The sequence below is a fragment of the Saccopteryx bilineata genome, chromosome 6 (genome assembly GCF_036850765.1).
Source record: "Saccopteryx bilineata isolate mSacBil1 chromosome 6, mSacBil1_pri_phased_curated, whole genome shotgun sequence".
Lineage (NCBI taxonomy): Eukaryota > Metazoa > Chordata > Mammalia > Chiroptera > Emballonuridae > Saccopteryx > Saccopteryx bilineata.
Genome location: NC_089495.1, coordinates 79,231,090 through 79,250,928, shown reverse-complemented (window position 1 = coordinate 79,250,928; position 19,839 = coordinate 79,231,090). Strand labels below are relative to the sequence as shown.

Sequence of the window (19,839 nt, the reverse complement as noted above, 5' to 3'; positions counted from 1 at the left end):
TTTTCTTGATGACCTAAGGGGATTTTCTTCTGCCTATGATAATTAAATTTAATATTGTTCTATATACTTGTTCTCTAACCTTTCCTCTGCTCCCACATTTCTATTTACTATTGCAGAGAAATGTGTTGTGTGAAAAGGCATTTCTATTTCATGCTCTCTCTTTCTTCCCAGAAATAATTCTCTCATTTCCTCTATTTTTTTGTGAAAATATTTTTTAAATTGAGATATAATTAATATATTACATTAGTTTTGGGAGTACAACATAATAATTTGGTATCTGCATATATGTGAATGATCACTCAGTGAATCTAGTTAACATTCATCACATCTTTCATTACTAACTTACTAATCTCTTCTAAGTACTCAGGCTTAATATTTGAGTGAATATTTAGAAATTAACACTAGAAAATCCTAGCATTTTTTGAAACTATCCCCAGACCCACCTGCTCTTGTCTACCCTACATTTTGCTGTTATAAACATTTTCCCTAAGGATTCTTTGCTTGTACCATTTATTGAGCACTTGCCTCGCGCCGTTCCCAGTGGACAATGAGTTGAAGAGAACAGAGCTCCTCTTTTTCTTGCTCACCTTTGTCTCTCCATCATGCAGGAAAGTGCCAGGTACACACTAGGTACTCAAAAACAAACAAACAAACAAACAACAACAAAAAACCAAAAAAGAACACTTACTAAATGACTGACTATGCAAATTGTGTTTCTTGCTCTCATCTTAAGTTTCTTTATCTTATCCAATCTACTTGCCAAACATTGTATTCATTCCATTTAGAATTAATTTTATTCAATTCCTTCAGTTAGCTTTAGGCTCTTATGAACTCAGAGCCGAAGTTAACCAGGCACTGAGTGCAAAGGAAGGAAGAGATTCGAACAGGTACAGTCAAATACATGCCACCTTGAGGTATTTTGCATTGTTTTTCAGCCAAAGTAATGTAAATATCATTTCCCTTTTTCCATATATTTCAGATTGATAATGTGCCTCTTTCTTACCATCTGTCTAATGAAACCAGTTCATGTAAAATTTGTCTTATATTTGTCCATTGCTTTCTAGAAAACTTGATTTACATATTGTACATCCTGTAAATTCCCTTTAAAGGTTTCAGCTTAAGTATAGATTGTTTATATTATGTTTTGAGGATTAAATTAGATAATGAACACCAAAGTATTTCAAAAATTATAAAGTAGTATTCAAAGGTTAGTCATTAATAACATTTTTATTTTTTTATCTTCTACATAAACCGTAGTACAAAATGAACCATGGTCTGCATATTCAATTTGTTTACTGACCCGGCCTCAGTGTCATTAAGATTGTTTTTAAGTTTTTGGTATTGAGTAGTAAATCCCAGTAGTTCTTCTTGACAATTTGCTTGTGTGTCACTTCAAAAGGCTAGTAAATTTTTCATTCAACTAAAAATGAACTTATGAGTCTCAGTCCTCCACTACCACTTATTCTAACCTATCAGGCTGCATTATATTGTATTTTTAACACATACAGTACTTCTCCTGAAGAGTAAAACGTCAACTTAAAGAAAACACACTGTAGAGTATAAACTTGTACCAGTGAGTTAAAGTTGTATTTGCTTTGGTATGTAAAGCAAAAACATATGCTTTGATGTTAAGAAAGTTGCCCTAATGACAGGCAATTATGGATAACTATCATTTGACAGTAAGTCTTTTATAGCATTCTCATACTTGGGGGAAATATTTCCTTCACAACTCCTATATTCTTGTGAGAGCCAGTCTTCAGCCAACCAAAGTTGTAGTGGGTTAAGACAAGAAGAGTTTTTCTACTATATATATTTTTCAATTACTAAAGAATACAAAGAAAAAAAATGTATATTATTTTCTTGTCCCCAAATTTAAAGTAATACATTCAGAAAAATCAACATCAAATAGAAAGCAAGAAAATAATAACAACACTACATCTTGGAGTCCTAAGGAATTGTTTTTATCAAATTTTTATATATTGTGATATTGATATTTCTTTATAATAAAAATTATAATGGAATGAAGATATAATTTAATTATACTGTAATAAAAATTACCATCTTTTTTTTCTTTGTATTTGCATTAAATTCTGTTCTACCCAAACTTGCATCTTCTTTACATCTCCCTATCTTTTTGTTTTGCCTTAATCTCATAATTTTTGGCAGAGTATTCCATATTTTTCCAAATTTTTATTTTCTACATTTATCCTCCATTTCATGGTTTCGCACTATCAGTCCCTAATGTTCAAATATTTAGCCATTGATATTATTATATTTTAAGTCACATCTAATGTGGTAACTAACTTATGTCTCCTTTATACAATTCCTCTAATAGGATTTTATCATTATTATCTACACTGTAAATTATTTCAAGTATCTGAAAGACTGGATTTGAATTTTAAGGTGGTTTAAATATGTAATATTATTGGCCAAAATTCTATTCTGGTAATAGTATATATCAGTCAGGATACAGCCAGAAGAACAAAACTAGTAATAAATAGATTATATACATTGAATAGATAGATAGATAGATAGATAGATAGATAGATAGATAGATAAGGTTGATAAGTAGACTCATAGTTGATAGATTTACTATAAGAGTAGATTCAACACTAAAATCTGCAAACTGGCTAAGCAATCCTGAAGTCTGTAGGGCAGACATTTAGGACAGTAAGGTTCTAAGTTAGAACCCCAAACTGAAGCTTGGAACCCACATGCAGGCAGTCAAGAAGCAAAGATAACTGGCAGAATGAAACTCTAGGAGCGTGAGCTAAAGCTTGGAGTCCAGGCTTAGGAAAGGTCTAAAACCTCTTTTAAAGGCTTTCACTTTATTTGAACACTGTAGTCCAGTAGTGAAAAAACCATGGGAGGTAGGATAAATATAGGAAAATAAAAATTAGAAAACAAACTATGAAAAATTGCATCAAAAATTATAATAAGAGAAGTTCAGAATGAAGAGATATCAAAATTAAGTCAAGTCCACCCCTGTAAACAACTTATAAGCAATTGATTGAGAGCTTTACTTGCATCAACAAAATCTCTTCATAGCTGTACCTGGTTAGTATGTAATTGAATAACTGGGTGTGTATGCTACAAAATGGCTGCTGCTTCTTTTCTGTCCTTCAGCTCTGCTCAGAGACTCTCCTTCTTAGTTCACCCTAACTGGAAACATTCACAAAGCAAACTACAGTTGTAGTTCAGCCAAGCTAAGAAAACACATCACAAAGCCATCACAGTGTATCAGAATAAAGTTTGAGCAGGTGATGCTTTGAAGATTACTGAGAGTATTGGTGCTCTGGGATTCATCCTTAACAATAAAATGTTCATAAAAATGATTAAAAATTTTGTTTAGCATAACTACTATTTATTGAATAAGTATGTAAAACATTGTTTTAACACATTAGGTGTATTAAGTCAATCCTTATAATAACCTTCTTAAGTTAGGTTACCCCCATTTTCACATAGAGATACTGAGGCACAGGGAGGTTAAATAACTTGCCCCAGGTCACATATCTTGTAAGGGACAGAGCCAGTTTCTCAACAGAGAGTCTACCTCCAGGATCCATAAACTTTACCATAATTCTAAAGCACAAAAAATCCTGAATTTTTGAATTTTGTCACAAAAAATTTTAAATGTCCAACTTAACTCTAAATTCTTAGGACTGTGATACTCAGCTTATTGCTAAATAATAAGATGTCCATTTAGGATAAGAACACGTCTTTACTTTTCTATTAAGCCCTTCTACCTTTTTTTTTTTTTCAAACTGTGGACTATTACATTTTTCACCTATCTGAGTACAATAAGCTCATTTAGTTAGGGAAATGTTCCCTCAAGGACCAGGACAAGTCTGTCACATCTCCAGTATCCAAGGATATGCCCAGCTCATACTCACTTGAGTCATACCTGGTTCCCTGCAGGGTGTAGAGCAATTCATGTAACACAAAGTCTCTCATGGTGGAGCTAGATGCAAACTTGCAATGAAGGATGAAGGAGGCATCAATAAACTTAAAGATTTTAGTGAAACCACTTACTGTAAGTGTGACAGACTTGGATGAGGTGGGTGACAGCATAAAGTACTTTGAAAAATCACTGTTTCCCACTGTTTTATCTCACTCACACTGGAGTTATTCTTGAAAATAAAAGTACTTGGTGAGGCCAAGGATTTCCTTCTATAGGCTTGCGGCTATTAAGAAATTGAAAAATGGGGATGTCATTAGGCAGAGACTTAAAGTAAGGGGATCAGTCCAATCACTGTATATCATATTACCAGGATATACAACAATTACTTTAATCCATAGCACATCAATTAACAACCAACCTGTCTTTTTTGTCTCTTTTTTTCATGGAAGCATATTCATGGTTAATGTTTTAGTTCTTAGACAGTAAAAAGCTTGCTGTAAAATAGATGTTAGGGTCTTCTTATGGAATGATGGAAAAATGGAAATTAGTGTCAAAATGATGTCATGGTTTCAAAACATTGTTGGTACAAGTGCCTGACAGGCATCCTTGACACACTCTATAATGACATAGTAAGAAAGCAAAAATAATGTGACAACGATTTTCTACAGAACTTATGAAGAATGACTGGATGGTGCTGTACTCCATAAGCTGATCTCAAGTAGAAGATGCATTTCCTCTGTAAGACATCAATATTTATGAGGTTTATTGATTATTTTGTCACATTTAAAATATGTGCTTAACAGTATATTTAAGGGTCAATTGGAATCACAGGGACACATCTGAGAGTGTGGCATGGTCTACAAACAGGACAGGAGAAAGTTGTGCCATTCTTTGTCAGCTCTTACTAGGTCAAGCAAATTATCTCTCTAAGAAAATAAATCATCACAAATTTAAAATAATTATCCCAGAGAAAACATCAGGTCAAGTGGCTTTTACAGGAGGTTAACAAAAATATATTTTAAAACAAGAAAAATATTAATTTCATATAAATGCTTCCAATAACCGTCTACTTTAAGATTATTAATATTGTATTATTTGAGAATATTCTGGCTTATTCCTCACTTAGTCATTTTCAGAACCATCAAATAATACAATTTCATAGCTAGAAGAATGCTCAGAAGTCATCTAGCTCAACTCTTCAAAGATGAGGGGCTTACTCAATGGCAAAGACTTCACTAGTAGTAGAGATGGTCCTGGTACTTCTAAGAACTAGGGTAAAGTCATCTTTTTTTAGAACAAGTTAAATCAATTAAGATTGCATTTGACTGCGAGTACTGTAGTATGTACCAAGAAGTCCAGGCATGTGCAGTTCCACGTTGGTATGCAGACCATCAATGCCCTTGAGCATCCAGGCCCCTTCCAGCTGTCCCATAGTTGACATAAAACTCTGGTCCTTATAATAGAAAGAAAACTGTTTCCCATTTATTTATCATGTCTGTGTTCTTCAGGCAGCAAGAAGAAAGAAAGAAAATGGACTGAACTAATGATGTCAACTTTTTGTCATGTAGCATCCTCTAGTTTCAATCAAAAGTTTAACTTTTAAACTTTATGATAAAGACAACGGGACAGAAGGGGATATAAAGTGGAGATTGGAGCAACCAACCATTAAGTTCTGCCATACATCCTACTAGTAAATTGTGTCCCCCATAATTCTTATGAAGCTTTGAACTTCCATGTGGCTGTATTAGAAACAGTGCCTTTGAGAAGAGGTTTAAGGTTAAATGAGACCATAATAGTGAGCCTTGACCCAATAGAACAGGTGTTCTCGTAAGAAACAGATGAGACCTAGAGCTCTTTCTGCCATGTAAGGACACAGTGAGAAGGAGACTGTTCTCACGCCAGAAAGAAGGCTCTCTTCGGAAACCAAAAGTTATCAGAACCTCGAGCTTGGACTTTTGAGCCACCAGAACTATGGGAAAATATAATGTCTGGTATTTAAGCCACCCAGTCTGTGCTGTTTTTTTATGACAGCCAGAGTATACTGATACAGCCATGTACACAGATCTGGGCATTCACTTATTTATTTAACAAGAATTTAGAACACCTGTAATGCTGCTATCGCGGAGATTGAGATGAACACTACTCAGGCCGTCTAGAGGTCAAGTAGCAGGACAAAGAATCAGCAGTAGCAACCATGTGATAATTGTCCTCACAGGTAATTACAGATGTTATTGAGACACAAGAGGATTAAACAGAATCTTTACTTAACAGCCCAGCAGCACAGCCTCAAAAAAGGCTTCCAAGAGTAACTGACCTCTGAAAAGCTGGCTAGATCCTTAACCTCTTTAAACTTCAACTGTGAAAATGAAGATAAAAATTAAATCAACTGAATATATTTGTTGCCAATTTAATGAGTTACATCATATAAATCAGATAAGGAGATACACTGTAGTACCTGACATTTGGTAAATGTACAGAAAATTATAATCACATCAACTAAATCAGAGGTCAGCAGACATTTTCTGTAAATATGATAGACATTGCAGGCCATATTGTCTCTGTGGTAATTAATCAACTTTGTCATCGTCATGTCAAGTCAGCCATAGACAATATGTAAACAAATTAGCATGCAGTATTCTAGCAAAACTTTACTTACAAAAAAACAGACGATGAGCCAGATTTGACATATATTATCACTGGGACAAAAATGGCAATAATTTTATGTATTATTTTGAGAGATTTCTCTGTATTTATATTATAAATGTATATTGCATCATCAACAAAACAAAAGGGAACCTACTGAATGAGAGAAAATATAGGCAAATCATATATCTGATAAGGGGTCAATATCTAAAATATATTAAGAACTCATAAAATTCAATAAAAAATATCAGCTAAAAAAATGGTCAGAGGATATGAATAGGCTTTTTCCAAAGAAAACTCACAGATGAACAACAAGTACATGAAAAGATGCTCAAGATCTCTAATTATCAGGGTATTTCAAATCTAAACTATAATAAGCTATCACCTCACACATGTTAGAATGGCTGTTATCAAAAAGACAAGAAACAATGAATGTTGGTGAGGATGTGAAAAGGGAACCCCCGTGCAGTGTTTATGGGAATGTAAATTGGTGCAGCCACTAGAGAAAACTTTATGGAGTTCCTCAAAACACTAAAAATAAAATTATCATGTGATCTAGCATTTCTAATTCTCAGTATTTATCTGGAAAAAGAAATGAAAACATCTCTTTGAAAAGATATATGTACTCTCCCTTCCTGCTCATTGCAGCATTATTTACAATAGCTAAGACATGGAAACAACCTAAATGGATGAATGGATAAACAAAATGTGCCCTATATGTACAATGAAATATTATTAGTCATTAAAAACTGAATGAGGCCTGACCAGGCATTGGCGCAGTGGATAGAGCGTTGGACTGGGATGCAGAGGACCCAGGGTCAAGACCCCGAGGTCGCCAGCTTGAGCGCGGGCTCATCTGGTTTGAGCAAAGCTCACCAGCTTGGATCCAAGGTCACTGGCTTGAGCAAGGGGTTACTTGGTCTGCTGAAGGCCCGCGGTCAAAGCACATACGAGAAAGCAATCAATGAATAACTAAGATGTCGCAACGAAAAACTGATGATTGATGCTTCTCATCTCTCTCCATTCCTGTCTGTCTGTCACTCTCTCTGTCTCTGTAAAAAAAAAAAAAAGAATGAAAACTTGCCATTTGTGACAACAGGAATGTACCTTGAGGGCACTTTGCTAAATGAAATAGATTACACAGAAAAAGCATAAATACCATATGATCTCATTTATATGGGGAATCTAAAAAATAAAAATGAAAAAAAAGAAATTAAAGTTTATAGAGATAGATAACAGAGTGGTGGTTGCCTAAGGCAAGAATAGGGATGGATAAAAGGGTAAAGGGGCCAACGGGTAAAAGGGTAAAGGGGCCAAAGGTCCAAAGAGATAAGATGAGAGAGAATTATACCCTCACCTTCCCTTTAAAGCTAAGAAATGTATATAATCAAATTAGTATTTTTGGCATACACATGGGTCACACCTGTAACTAGTCAACCTCGCAAATGTTTTCTAGATTTATGTCTCAGGACAAGCAAGGACTTAGCAGCAAACTGGATAAGTGAGCTTGGCTTTCTTCCAGTTAAATTGTGTTTTCACTCACAAAATAAATCCTAGTTCCTGCCTCAAAAGTTCAAGAACTGAAAGGTGGGGGTGAGGTGGGGTATTTTGTTTTATTCAAGTGTAATTTTCTTTTACTTTTGTTTTAACCGAGTGCTGGGTCCTCTCTCAGGCGCTCCTGGAAGCAAGAGTAAGAGGCAAACCAGCCTCGAGGAGCTTCCCACCCTTTGTGGGCTCAGAGGGCTGCCACAACTCTTCTCTCGTGCTCTCCAGTAATAGAGCAAAATCTTTTGTCTGGTTTCTTGAGAAATCATCGAAAATTTCCCCAAGCATACCTGGATAAACGTAGTGACGATGTCACTGCCCTCTTTGATGACAAAGGTTGAAGGAGGCTTTTAATGGTGGGCTGTAATTGCATCATGATTCAAATGTTGCCTGTTCAATTTTCAATCTCATCACTCCGTAGTCCTCTCCTTTCAATTAGCAAAATAAATCATCGGAGAGCCAGAGCTGACAACTGAACATTTCTAACTTGTCTAATCCCTCTCTTTTTTCCAGGGGGAACCTTGGCATTCTCTCCGCACAAGTTTTAAGCTGGTCTTCCCCCATCTCTTTGCCAAAGTTATGTGTTTTCTGTTTTGTTTTGTTTCTGTGTTTGAAAGACTAAAGAACTATGGACAAAGAAAAATGGTAGGGCGAGACCCTGAGGTTGAATATAATTATCTTGGGAGACAAGCAGTTTAGGGATTCGCCTTGCTTTCTTTCATACAGAAATAAAACACCAGCGCTGAGCCGTGTTTGCCAGCAGCCCAGATGCTCCAGCTCTTTTCCCTTTTGATGTATATTTGTGTATGAAAGCTTCATTTGCTTTGTTCCAGTGATTGAGGGAGTTTGGTCTTTTCAATATAAAGCATTTACTTTCTTTCCCTTATTGAAACGGATATTTATCCCATAGAGAATTGTCCATATTTATCTGTGGGTTCCCCTTTTTTTATTCGCACACCTCCTGGTTATATCTTTTTTTCTCTCCTTTTCCAAAAGTCCACATGGCACGCTTCCAATTGTGTTTATCCACTCCAGCTAATTGACAGTCACATAAGTGCAAGTAATGTGAAGTATTATTGTGAGAGATTTCTGTTTGCCTCTTTAATTAAGCAGTTGTTCACAGGTGCATACAGTTACAACAAAATTAATTGATAGCTTTATATCACACTTCTTGAGCCCACCGCTATTTGATGTTTGCAAACACAACCATTAGATTTGTCTTATCTTGTATACAGACAGTGTTTCTCATTTTCTTCTGACAGAGGTTAGGGCAGCTTGCCCTAAATAGTAGAAAATCTATCGAAGCAGCAAAGATAATTTTGCTAAGAAGGAAACAAAGTGAAATAGTTATTTATGGAACATTTTATCACCGCTGAGAAGTACAATAGCAGCTCTTTATGTTTCTGTATGCACTGCAAGTTTCCTGAATGTCAAAAATCATTGCTGCCCAAACCAAATAGCTTCCTGTGAAGGCTATGTGTTTATCTTTCAACGATACCGAGGAGTTACACACACTTACAGCAGGCAACTGGCATTTCCTGGGTTTAAATTTTATTAGTAGTCATTTTTCACTCCTTTCTGCATTTTATCTGAGTATCAACAAGGCACCTTTCCTTTCTAAGTTCATAGTAGGGCTCTCCCTGCCAAAGGAGAAATATAGACAGATGTCCTGCTACTCTGTCTCCCTCTTGCTAGAAGGGGCAGGAGGCTGTCACCGGAAAGTATCCCATTCTCATTGCCCCTTATATGGGCAGTTTAGTAGAAAGAGTTAAATGCAGCCTCTGAGTTAAACTTCCTGAAGTTGATCCCTGCCCTATTATTTATTATCTGTGTGTCACGGGCAAGTTATTTTACTTTTCTGTTCTTTCATTTACTTATGGGTGCATGGGGATAACTAAGTAAGTACCTCGTAGAAATGTAACAGTTAAGTGAGTTAAAGCAGTTAAATCCTAGAATGTTGGCCCTGGCCGGTTGGCTCAGTGGTGGAGCATCGGCCTGGCGTGCAGAAGTCCCGGGTTCGATTCCCGGCCAGGGCACACAGGAGAGGTGCCCATCTGCTTCTCCACCCCTCCCCCTCTCCTTCCTCTCTGTCTCTCTCTTCCCCTCCCGCAGCCAAGGCTCCATTGGAGCAAAGATGGCCCGGGCACTGGGGATGGCTCCTTGGCCTCTGCCCCAGGCGCTAGAGTGGCTCTGGTCGCAGCAGAGCAACGTCCCAGAGGGGCAAAGCATTGCCCCCTGGTGGGCATGCCGGGTGGATCCCGGTCGGGCGCATGCGGGAGTCTGTCTGACTGTCTCTTCCCGTTTCCAGCTTCGGAGAAATACAAAAAAAAAAAAAAAGAAAAAAAAATCCTAGAATGGCACAGGCAGAATAAATTATAGCTATGATTAGTAGATTATGTGAATTAAGCAGTTTATTTAAACTTTTCGGTCTCAGTTTTCTCATTGTAATTTCTGGATATGAATACTAACTACTTCGTTAATTATACTAAATGTGCAGGCATGTTATTAGTTTAATTGTTATCTAAAGACTCCCCTACTTTCAGACTCATATACAGAATGCAACAGCTATTTTAACAATATTGTTGCTTTCTAATCATGCATCTCATGTTATTATTTCTACTCCACATCTGCTTTCCTGCCTGTGGATTACTTTATTCCTCTAGTACGGCAGGTGATGAAACAGGTAGAAAACAAAGGACTCACCAAGTATGTGGGGTGGGTAGCTATCCATCTTCAAATGCTTAATAGCCCCAAAGGTCCTGTTAACAACCAGATTACTTACCCTATTGCTATTTGATATAAATTTTAACACTTTATGACCAAATCCTGAAAAAACCAAATTGAAAAATATATATACTTAACCCTTAGGAGAATTTCTATTAGCACACTTGGACTAGTGATACATTGGGGTAGATTGCAATATTAGATTAGTAGGTCCCTACTTAGAGAAGAACAGACTGCTGATAGAATATGACATCAAATACAAAGGATTAGATGAGAGATGGAGCAGACCTGTTTATTAAGCCTTTAGGATGGTGAACTCTGACCATTGTGGCTGAGTAAGCACCCAGTAGCAGATTTGATGTGAAGGGTAGCTAGCTACTTGGTGTACGTGTATCTAGAAGCACATTTAGACAAAGATCAGCATAAAATCCCATTTGAGATGAAAATACAAAAGATTATACTGAAAACACTAAATCTGTCATCAGCTCAAAGGAATAAATTTAGAGCCTGGCAGAAAAGATGAAATCTAAAAGGTCAGGAGCTAGACAAACTCAGGAGTGGACTTGGAATTAAGGACCAAGGCAAAAAGCAGAGTGACAAACAGAACAGGTTGATGCACAGGGCTCCCTCTTATTGGAGCTGTTTGCAGGATGCATGAATGGGTCGGATTGGGTAAAAACAGTATGGATACACAAAAGGTGATATAAATATTTTGCTTTTGTAAATTTTGCATCCAGCGCAAATTGAGTTATTCTCCTTGACTTTGACTCTAGATTTGTGGCTTTATAGGTAAGAATGAGAGGCTTAAGGGAGTTGAGGAAGGTAGTACATATGCTACTGATTTTGCAAGCACAGAATTAAGTAGGAAATAGAACTTTGATATGCCAAATTTGAAGCTGATCAGGAGTTAAGATAGTGGCCTATAAGGACCAGGCTCTGATACACTTGAATTGGTGCCACTTGGAACCAGACACCTGTGAATTCTATCCAGACCTTCTGCCCTAATCATCTAAGTCCTCTCCAAATGTGGGACCCCATCTCCTCCTCACACAAACATTAATCTTCTTCCCAATACCCATCCCCATTCTGGTATGCTTTGTCTCACCTTTACTCATTACCTATACCAATCATTTATTGTGAGCTTTAAAAAAATCCAATATACTAAACATTTATTCTCTAAATACTGTTTTGTGTTCTTGCACATGAAACTTGCCAATTTCATGGACTGCTATTTGCATGTACAACACTTTTATTTTCCTTATATGGGCTTCCCAGTCACTCAGTGATCAGCCATGGTCTTCCACTGTGTCTGTCATTAGCATCTTAGGTAATTTCAGTTTCCTACACAACAGTGCCAAGGTCATACCTTCAGTGCTTCCTGACCCTTTAAAGACCTTCAGGCCTACCCTTGTCAATAATTCAATCCTATGATTACATTTAAAGATTTGATCACAGAGGAAATAGCTCCATTTATAAAATCTTGAACTCCTTTGTTTATTTTGTTGACCTTAGACAAATAAGCAGTCAGATATTTCCACAGCAAAATGGGTTTGTTTAAGAACAACAAAGAAAAATCACAATTTGAAACATACAGACTAATAAACCACATGCAAGTCCAGACAACAAAGGAGAAGAATGTTCTTTTATAGAGGAAAGGGGGATTTCAAAGAGGCTGTTGTAAACAGAGTCCACTGGAAGACACTGAGAGTTTGAAGTGTGGTGGCTTTTCATTGGCTGATTTGGAATAATCTTCCATTCTGAGTGGTTTCTGTCAAGAACTTCATTCTTCCTCTAGAATAGTAGAGTATAAAACATTTTCACTGGAGATGGAAAGTATGTCTTTTCCTGTTTAGGGTAATTGACAATGACTGGTAGGGCATGCGAGCCCTACCTAAGGTTTTTGTTTATAAATCTTCACAATCTCATATATAGTTATTTTACTTAAAGCTTACTTAAATATGGTCAGATTACTACAGCCTATAAAAGAGAATAGAATGAAAAAGAGAAGGAAAAATTGATAAAAAAAAATAAGTGAACAGAAAATAAAACAAAGCCAGGAGCAAGGTTAAGACACAAAAATATATACCCAAAATTCTAGCTGCTAGAGATGAACTGAATCCCAAAACAAAGAGGGAAATGTGGTCATAGTTCCTGTAAGAGAAACACAATTCCTGTAAGGGAAACACATCGTGATTTGATCTTCTTTCTGTGTTATAAAAGTGAAAATGTCCTCACAATCCCTAGGGTTAGCCCTGCTAATGATTGTTGTTTCTTATTATGTTTTATATTATGTCCCCTAATGATGTCAGTGCCATTCTCTTGAGAACATGCAGTAAAAGCAATCATTATTCCAAAACAGTGTGTTATAAATATGCAGCTGGACTGACCCCAGAATAAAATTTAGGAAACCTAGAATAATCTGTGGATCATATATCTTTCATGAATATTATTTATTGCAATGACTCCTTGAGAAGATTTGGACACTAGAGAGTTTAAGGTTAATATTGTTTGACAAAAAAAGAAAAAAAAAGAAAAAAGAAGCTATGAGAATTCTTTGTTGCAATTTCGAAGTGGAGTTACATCCTTGACACTTGATTACTAGAGGCCAGAAAACTAACCATGGCACCTTTGCTTGGAGGTGAGCCAAAGGAGTTACTGTGAGACGGCCTGAGATTTTCTCAAAAAAATATTTCTACCTCTGCTTCAACAAATCAACATATAGCCTAGCTGATTTCCAAGGCCATATTACTAATTCCCCACACCCAGTCTCTCCTACCATGTCCATAAAACACCTCACACAAAGCATCTATAAAACATATCTCATTTTAAACAATGTAACTCCTGGTGAACCTTCAAGATAAATTAATTGGCAAAATGTATCCATAGATAGCTGAATGATTTGACCTGTTACATGGAAGTGTTGGATACAGGCCAATAACTGCTGGAGGACATCTGCCAAAACTTATGATTTGAGTTTTGAATAGTTGATCCTATGCCACTATTCCTGACAATAATTAAAAGGCAGGATCAATTATGTGTTGAGGTCATTTCTAGTACATGACAATCAAACTATTTCATCAATGTGGAAAAGAACACTTTCCCACTCTCAGTATCAGGGTGGTTTGTAATCAGCTCATCCAAAAACATATTCAAGTCTCTAAAGCACAAAGGAAAGAATCTAAAACATTTTGTGGCTTTTATCTCATTTGAACTCTTTTTTCTTCTTTCTCAAGGGACTGTGCCTATAGACTCTGTCACTTGAAGGGTATTAAGGTGGAAATCCACATGAGCAACAAAAAGCAGTCCCTATACCACATGTGTCTGCAGCTTAACTTGTTCACTGACTCAGTAAACAAAGAATGGGTTATCAGAGCTGCATTCTCAGGCCATCCCAGCTCTACATTGGCACATGTAGGTGGCGATCTTACTTAGTTGATTAAAAGATGAGCTCTGTGATACCTTGTGGATTACCGAGTCTGAAGTTCATTTATTTTTATAAGCAATATTATCTTAAGAAACTTAGATTTGCAGTTTATCATCAAAAAGAATATTGGAACAACATTTAGAAGGAATTGAACATAAGCATTTATTTTTAATTTCAGAAGAAGAGTAAATAATAGTCCTTTGGAGTACAAGACAAATTCGCACATTAGGCCCAGCTGCATGAGATCTTAGCCACTGGGTTTTTGTTTTTTTTAAGCAGATACAGTGATAAGAATGACTGTTGTAAGGCCAACAGTCACAGCCGTCCTGGCCATGGCCATTCAGGTTCCCATTAGATTCGGACAGATGGTAAAGAAAGAGTGGAGCCAAAAAATGGTGAACCATTCCTTAATTCAAGTCTTGTACCGGCTGACGAGCAAACACACAAGGAATAAAAAACACTTCCTTTTCACTCAGGGCTCCCAAAGCCACTGAAACATTCTCTGGTTCCACAACCAGGGGAATCGTCTTTTCTTTTTCCTAGAATCAAAGGTCCCACCAGCTTCAGTGGAGCTCGCAAAAGCCCCTCACCTCTGTTCCTCAACTCCTTTATCCAACTTTTCTGCACAAACTCTGCAAACATAGCTTCTCTCTCTCAGCAAACATTAGCAAGACAATGGCCCCTTCCAAGCAGAAAGGTAATTTGCAATTTTACAGATCACATACCTGGCACTGCCCTGTGCCATTTTTTTGACACTAAAAGTGAGCAAACTAAAAAAATACAAATTTTACAAACTTATTTGCCCAACAACTACCTGTCAGTAAATATATACTTTTAATAATTCTGAAGGCAAGAAGATTTTACCTAGAAACCTTTTTAATTTACATTTTTAAAATGAATGTGTATATATATATATATATATAATGTGCTTAATTAATAAATAACCTGAGTTTAAAATATAAAAGAACCTCTCAGCCACATGGGTCCAGACACTTTCAGGAGGTAACAACATCATTACCACCCAAGGAAAACACTACATTCAGTTCAAACTTGTGTTGGTTGGTGATGGTGGGACTAGGAAAACTGTATTCATAAAATGTCATCTGACTGCTGAATTGAGAAGGAGTATGTAGCCACCTTGGGCACTGAGGTCCCTCCCCTTGTGTTCCAAACCAACAGAGGTTCTGTTAAGTTCAATGTGTGGGACACAGCTGGCCAGAAGAAGTTTGATGGACTGAGAAACAGCTATTACATCTAAACCAGTGTGCCATTATAATGCTTGATGTAGCTTTAAGAGTTACTTACAGGAATGTGCATAATTGGTATAGAGATCTGGTACAGTGTGTGAAAACTTTCCCATCATGTTTTGTGGTCACAAAGTGGGTATTAAAAACAAGAAAATTAAGGCCAGCCTGACCAGGTGGTGGCACAGTGGATAGAGCATTGAACTGGGACACAGAAGACCCCGAGGTTGCCAGCTTGAGCACAGGCTCATCTGGTTTGAGCACAGGCTCATCTGGTTTGAGCAAGGCTCACCAGCTTGAGCTCAAGGTCGTTGGCTTGAGCAAAAGGTCACTCAATCTGCTATAACCCCCTGTCAAGGCACATATGAGAAAGCAATCAATGAACAACTAAGGTGCCACAATGAAGAATTGATGACTCTCATCTCTCTCTTTTCCTGTCTCTCTGTCTCTGTCATGAAAGAAAGAAAGAAAGAAAGAAAGAAAGAAAGAAAGAAAGAAAGAAAGAAAGAAAGAAAGAAGGAAAGAAGAAAGGAAGGAAGGAAGGAAGGAAGGAAGGAAGGAAGGAAGGAAGGAAGGAAGGAAGGGAAAGGAAAGGAAAGGAAAGGAAAGGAAAGGAAAGGAAAGGAAAGGAAAGGAAAGGAAAGGAAAGGAAAGGAAAGGAAAGGAAAGGAAAGAAAAGAAAAGAAAAGAAAAGAAAAGAAAAGAAAAGAAAAAAGAAATTAAGGCCAGATCAATCATCTTCCACAAAAAAGAAAAATCTTCAGTACAACACTTCTGCCAAAAGTATCTACAACTTTCAGAAGCCATCTTCAGGCTTGTTAGAAAACTAAGGTGATCTTAACTTGGAGTTGGTCTCCATGCCTGCTTTTGACCTATCCATGGCTGCCATGAACTCAGCTTTGGCAGAATGATCAAGAGCTTGCTCAGAGCACCACTCTCTCTAATGAGCATGACGACCTGTGAGCAAGGGTAAGCTGGGGCCCAGCATCAGAACCTAGTTTCAGAGGGAACTGTCTGGGGATGCCAATGGTGTGGTGTGTTTCCCTCTATTCTGTGGCTAAGCAGAACTGCGCTTTTGCTCTTTGGGATCTGAAAGAGATGAACGGGCTTCAGGGTGAATCTGGCAGTTAAAAAATACCTTCATTTTGTTGAAGCTGCCTATTTAGCTATTTTGGAATGCAGTTGTTTTCTTATGGAGTTTTAACTCTAAGACTGCTGTAGGTGCATCGCAATAGTCAATGGTAAAACCTTGTTTATTACTATTATTCTGATTTCTTTCATTTAGAATCAGAATAAAATTGTATTTCAAATATCATAAAAATAATAATAAAATATAAAAAAAACACATTTACACTATTAAGCAAAAAACAAAAAAAAAGAGAGAGGTTTTTGTTTCTGAGAATTTAATAACATATTTAAGTTCCTTAACCTCCTTCACCCAGAATTACGTTATAGGCAACAAAACACCAGAATCTGTATCGTTTCCCATCTATGTGAACAAATCCAGCTTTTCTAGCAAGGACTTACTGTATTTAAACTTTCTGGATAAAACTTGAAGCTTTTTAAACAACTTAAATTTTGTTAAAGTTTTATGGCTTTCTTTTTTATATGACTTATGAATTTGTTTTTACTGCCCTAACTAAACTTCTGAGGAACTGCATTTTACTAGGATCACACAGACTTTCAAGGAGAGAAGGTGTGGGCAGTTTTAAGGGAATGCACGTCCAGAACACCAGCTCTCTCTCATACCCCTTTCTACAATTGATTTGCCTGAAAAATGCCTGTGAAAGAGGCAGGTTCCACTTTTCCATCTCTCCTCTCGTTGTTAGCCTGGGCTAGCCTCGCTAGGTGGGTCACGATCCTCACTACGGTGCATTGTTTCCAGGGGTAAAACCCTCAGGGAGCCTAGCCAATGGACAATTGAAAAAACTGTATTTGTGTGTGTGCTTCTAGATATTAAATGACTTTAATGACTGTTTTAAAGACAGGTAGATTCTAATTCTAGGCTTTGCACACAATCTAAGGAAGATTTTATAGTATAGTTAGATGAAAATCACTTGAAATATTTGTTCATGGGTGATAGCTACCTTAACAAGGTCAGTTTCATGGATGTCTGACCTATTCAGTTATGCAGGACCCCAGAAGGGCCCCAGGCTTATTTTAATGCCTCTGTTGTTAATGTTTTGAAAATTTTAATACTTTTATTTTTGAACTGTTTTGTAAGTGAAGTCCAATGGGACAACAAAGCATGTAAATGAGCAGAGGCAATTGGAAGCAATGTTTATCCACCGTTCTTATGGCCCCTTTTTCATATAGTGCTTGCAGTGCCCCATGCCCACTGATTTCTGGTGGACCCCGATATGTGGGAGTTTAGAAAGACTCAAAGCAAGTACGAAGTAAGTGTGTTACATCTACAACTGCGTTATTATGGAGCATGGCTGACTCCAGGAGACGACACTTTTCATTTGAATCAGAACTTGCTTCAAATGCAGACAGAAGGTGGTGAGGGACCTTCTAACAAATACAAGTGATTAAGGGATCATGTCATATTTGCTCTTATTCTTCTTATTTTTCTTTTTTGACCAATCACATATGCTGGAAATGATGACATCAAAGGAGAATGAAAAGAAAAAGATAGGGCAATGTTTCCTCACTCACTGGTAAGCCAAAGGTAGAAAATCTGTGTATATCAAAACAAAACAGATAAACAAACCAGTTGAGTTAATTTTGCAGTTTTCTTCTATTCTAGTAAGAACACAATTTCTATGTATATACAAGTTACAAAGTACAAATTGTATCATTTAGATGATTCGTCATACAAGTTGAATGTTTTTGCATTTGCATATAAAGTTGTCATTGTGCAATATAAACTTGAATAGGAAAATGCATGTTAGTAATTTAAAATTTTAATTTGTCTTTACTTAGATGACATTAAATGGAAAATAAAAAAAACGTGATTAGTCAAGAGACAGAATAGAATAAATTAAAAAGATCTCTATTTTAATAACTTCACTATCATTTTTTTCCTGCTTTCAGACCAGTGGGTCTACATTTTTATTTCTCACTGTGCCCAACAAATTATTTAGCTGATGCTGAACATTAAAAACCCCAATTTCCATCTACTTCTTTATATAGAAAAGTAAGTAAAGTTCACTTATAAAAGTTTACAATGTTTTTACTTATAAAAATGAAAGATTGAAATGAAATTAATTCTGAACATTATCACATTCTAAAAATAAAAGTCATCCTTGGATACGAGAATTGAATCACCCTGCTCTTTAAGAATTACATTTTAAATTAAAAAGTTGCTGTTTTGTATTTAATAATTCCCTATTAGAATAGATAATTTTAATGTTTTCAAGACCATACAAAAGGTAATGATCATTCAATCCAGAAGACATTTAAACACTGAGTGCTGTGGTCACAGAAATTAAAAAGTAATATTTATTTCATTTATAGACAGTTTTGTGGTGGAAAAATATAATAGATTGATCAAGTAACTTTCAGTATTAAAATACTTCACATATGGACAGTTCACATTATGAAAACATTAGCTTCAAACTGCAAACACTTGTAATTTCACAGATTTTGTGGGCCGGGTAATGGATGTGGGTGGTTTAGCTAAGTGGTTTTGGCTCAGTGTCTGTCACAAAGCTGCAGTTAATGTGTCAGCCGTTTTCTCACCTGTTTAAAGGCTCTACCTGGGGAAGCTCCACTTCTAAGTTCACTGGTGGAAGATGGCAGGACTGGGCTCCTCTGGGCTATGGGACTGAGGGTCTCAGTTATTGGTTGTTGGAGAGCCAATAACCTCGCCTCCTCATTAGCTGGGTTTCTCTGAAGAGCATTTGCCTTATCAGAAGGAACAAGTGAGAGGCAACAAAGGCTGACAAGACAGAAATCACAGTCTTTTGCAGCCTAATCGCTTTTGCTGCATTCTACTCATTACAAGTGAGTCACTAGGTGCAGCTCACAGTCAAGGGTATCAGTATCAGGAGGCAAAAATAACTGGGGGTCATCTAAGAAGCTGCCTTCTACACTGAATAGGGAAAACAAAAAAAAGACTTAAATAAATAGGGAAACTTCAAGTTCAAGTGTTTCTATTTCCATTTCATTTTTCTCTTTCATTTTACCAAGTAAAAGTTATTTAATGGTGTAAGAAACAAAACCAACAAACAAAATTTACTAAGCTCCTCAAAGAATAAGGCTTTCTGACTTATAAAGCAAGTCTGTAAATAAATATGATAAAAAATTTTATAACATTACATATTTAAAAATTTATAACTATTTAAAAAATACATGAACAATAATAATATTTCTTTATAAAAAAGACAATACCCTCTTTATGGTATATATAAATT

At 36.5% G+C, this 19,839-nt stretch overlaps 1 pseudogene; it reads left to right on the top strand.

Moving 5' to 3' along the window:
- Positions 1-14,530: 14,530 nt before the first annotated feature.
- LOC136309318 (GTP-binding nuclear protein Ran-like) lies at positions 14,531-16,444 on the top strand (annotated as a pseudogene).
- The last annotated feature ends 3,395 nt before the right edge of the window (positions 16,445-19,839 follow it).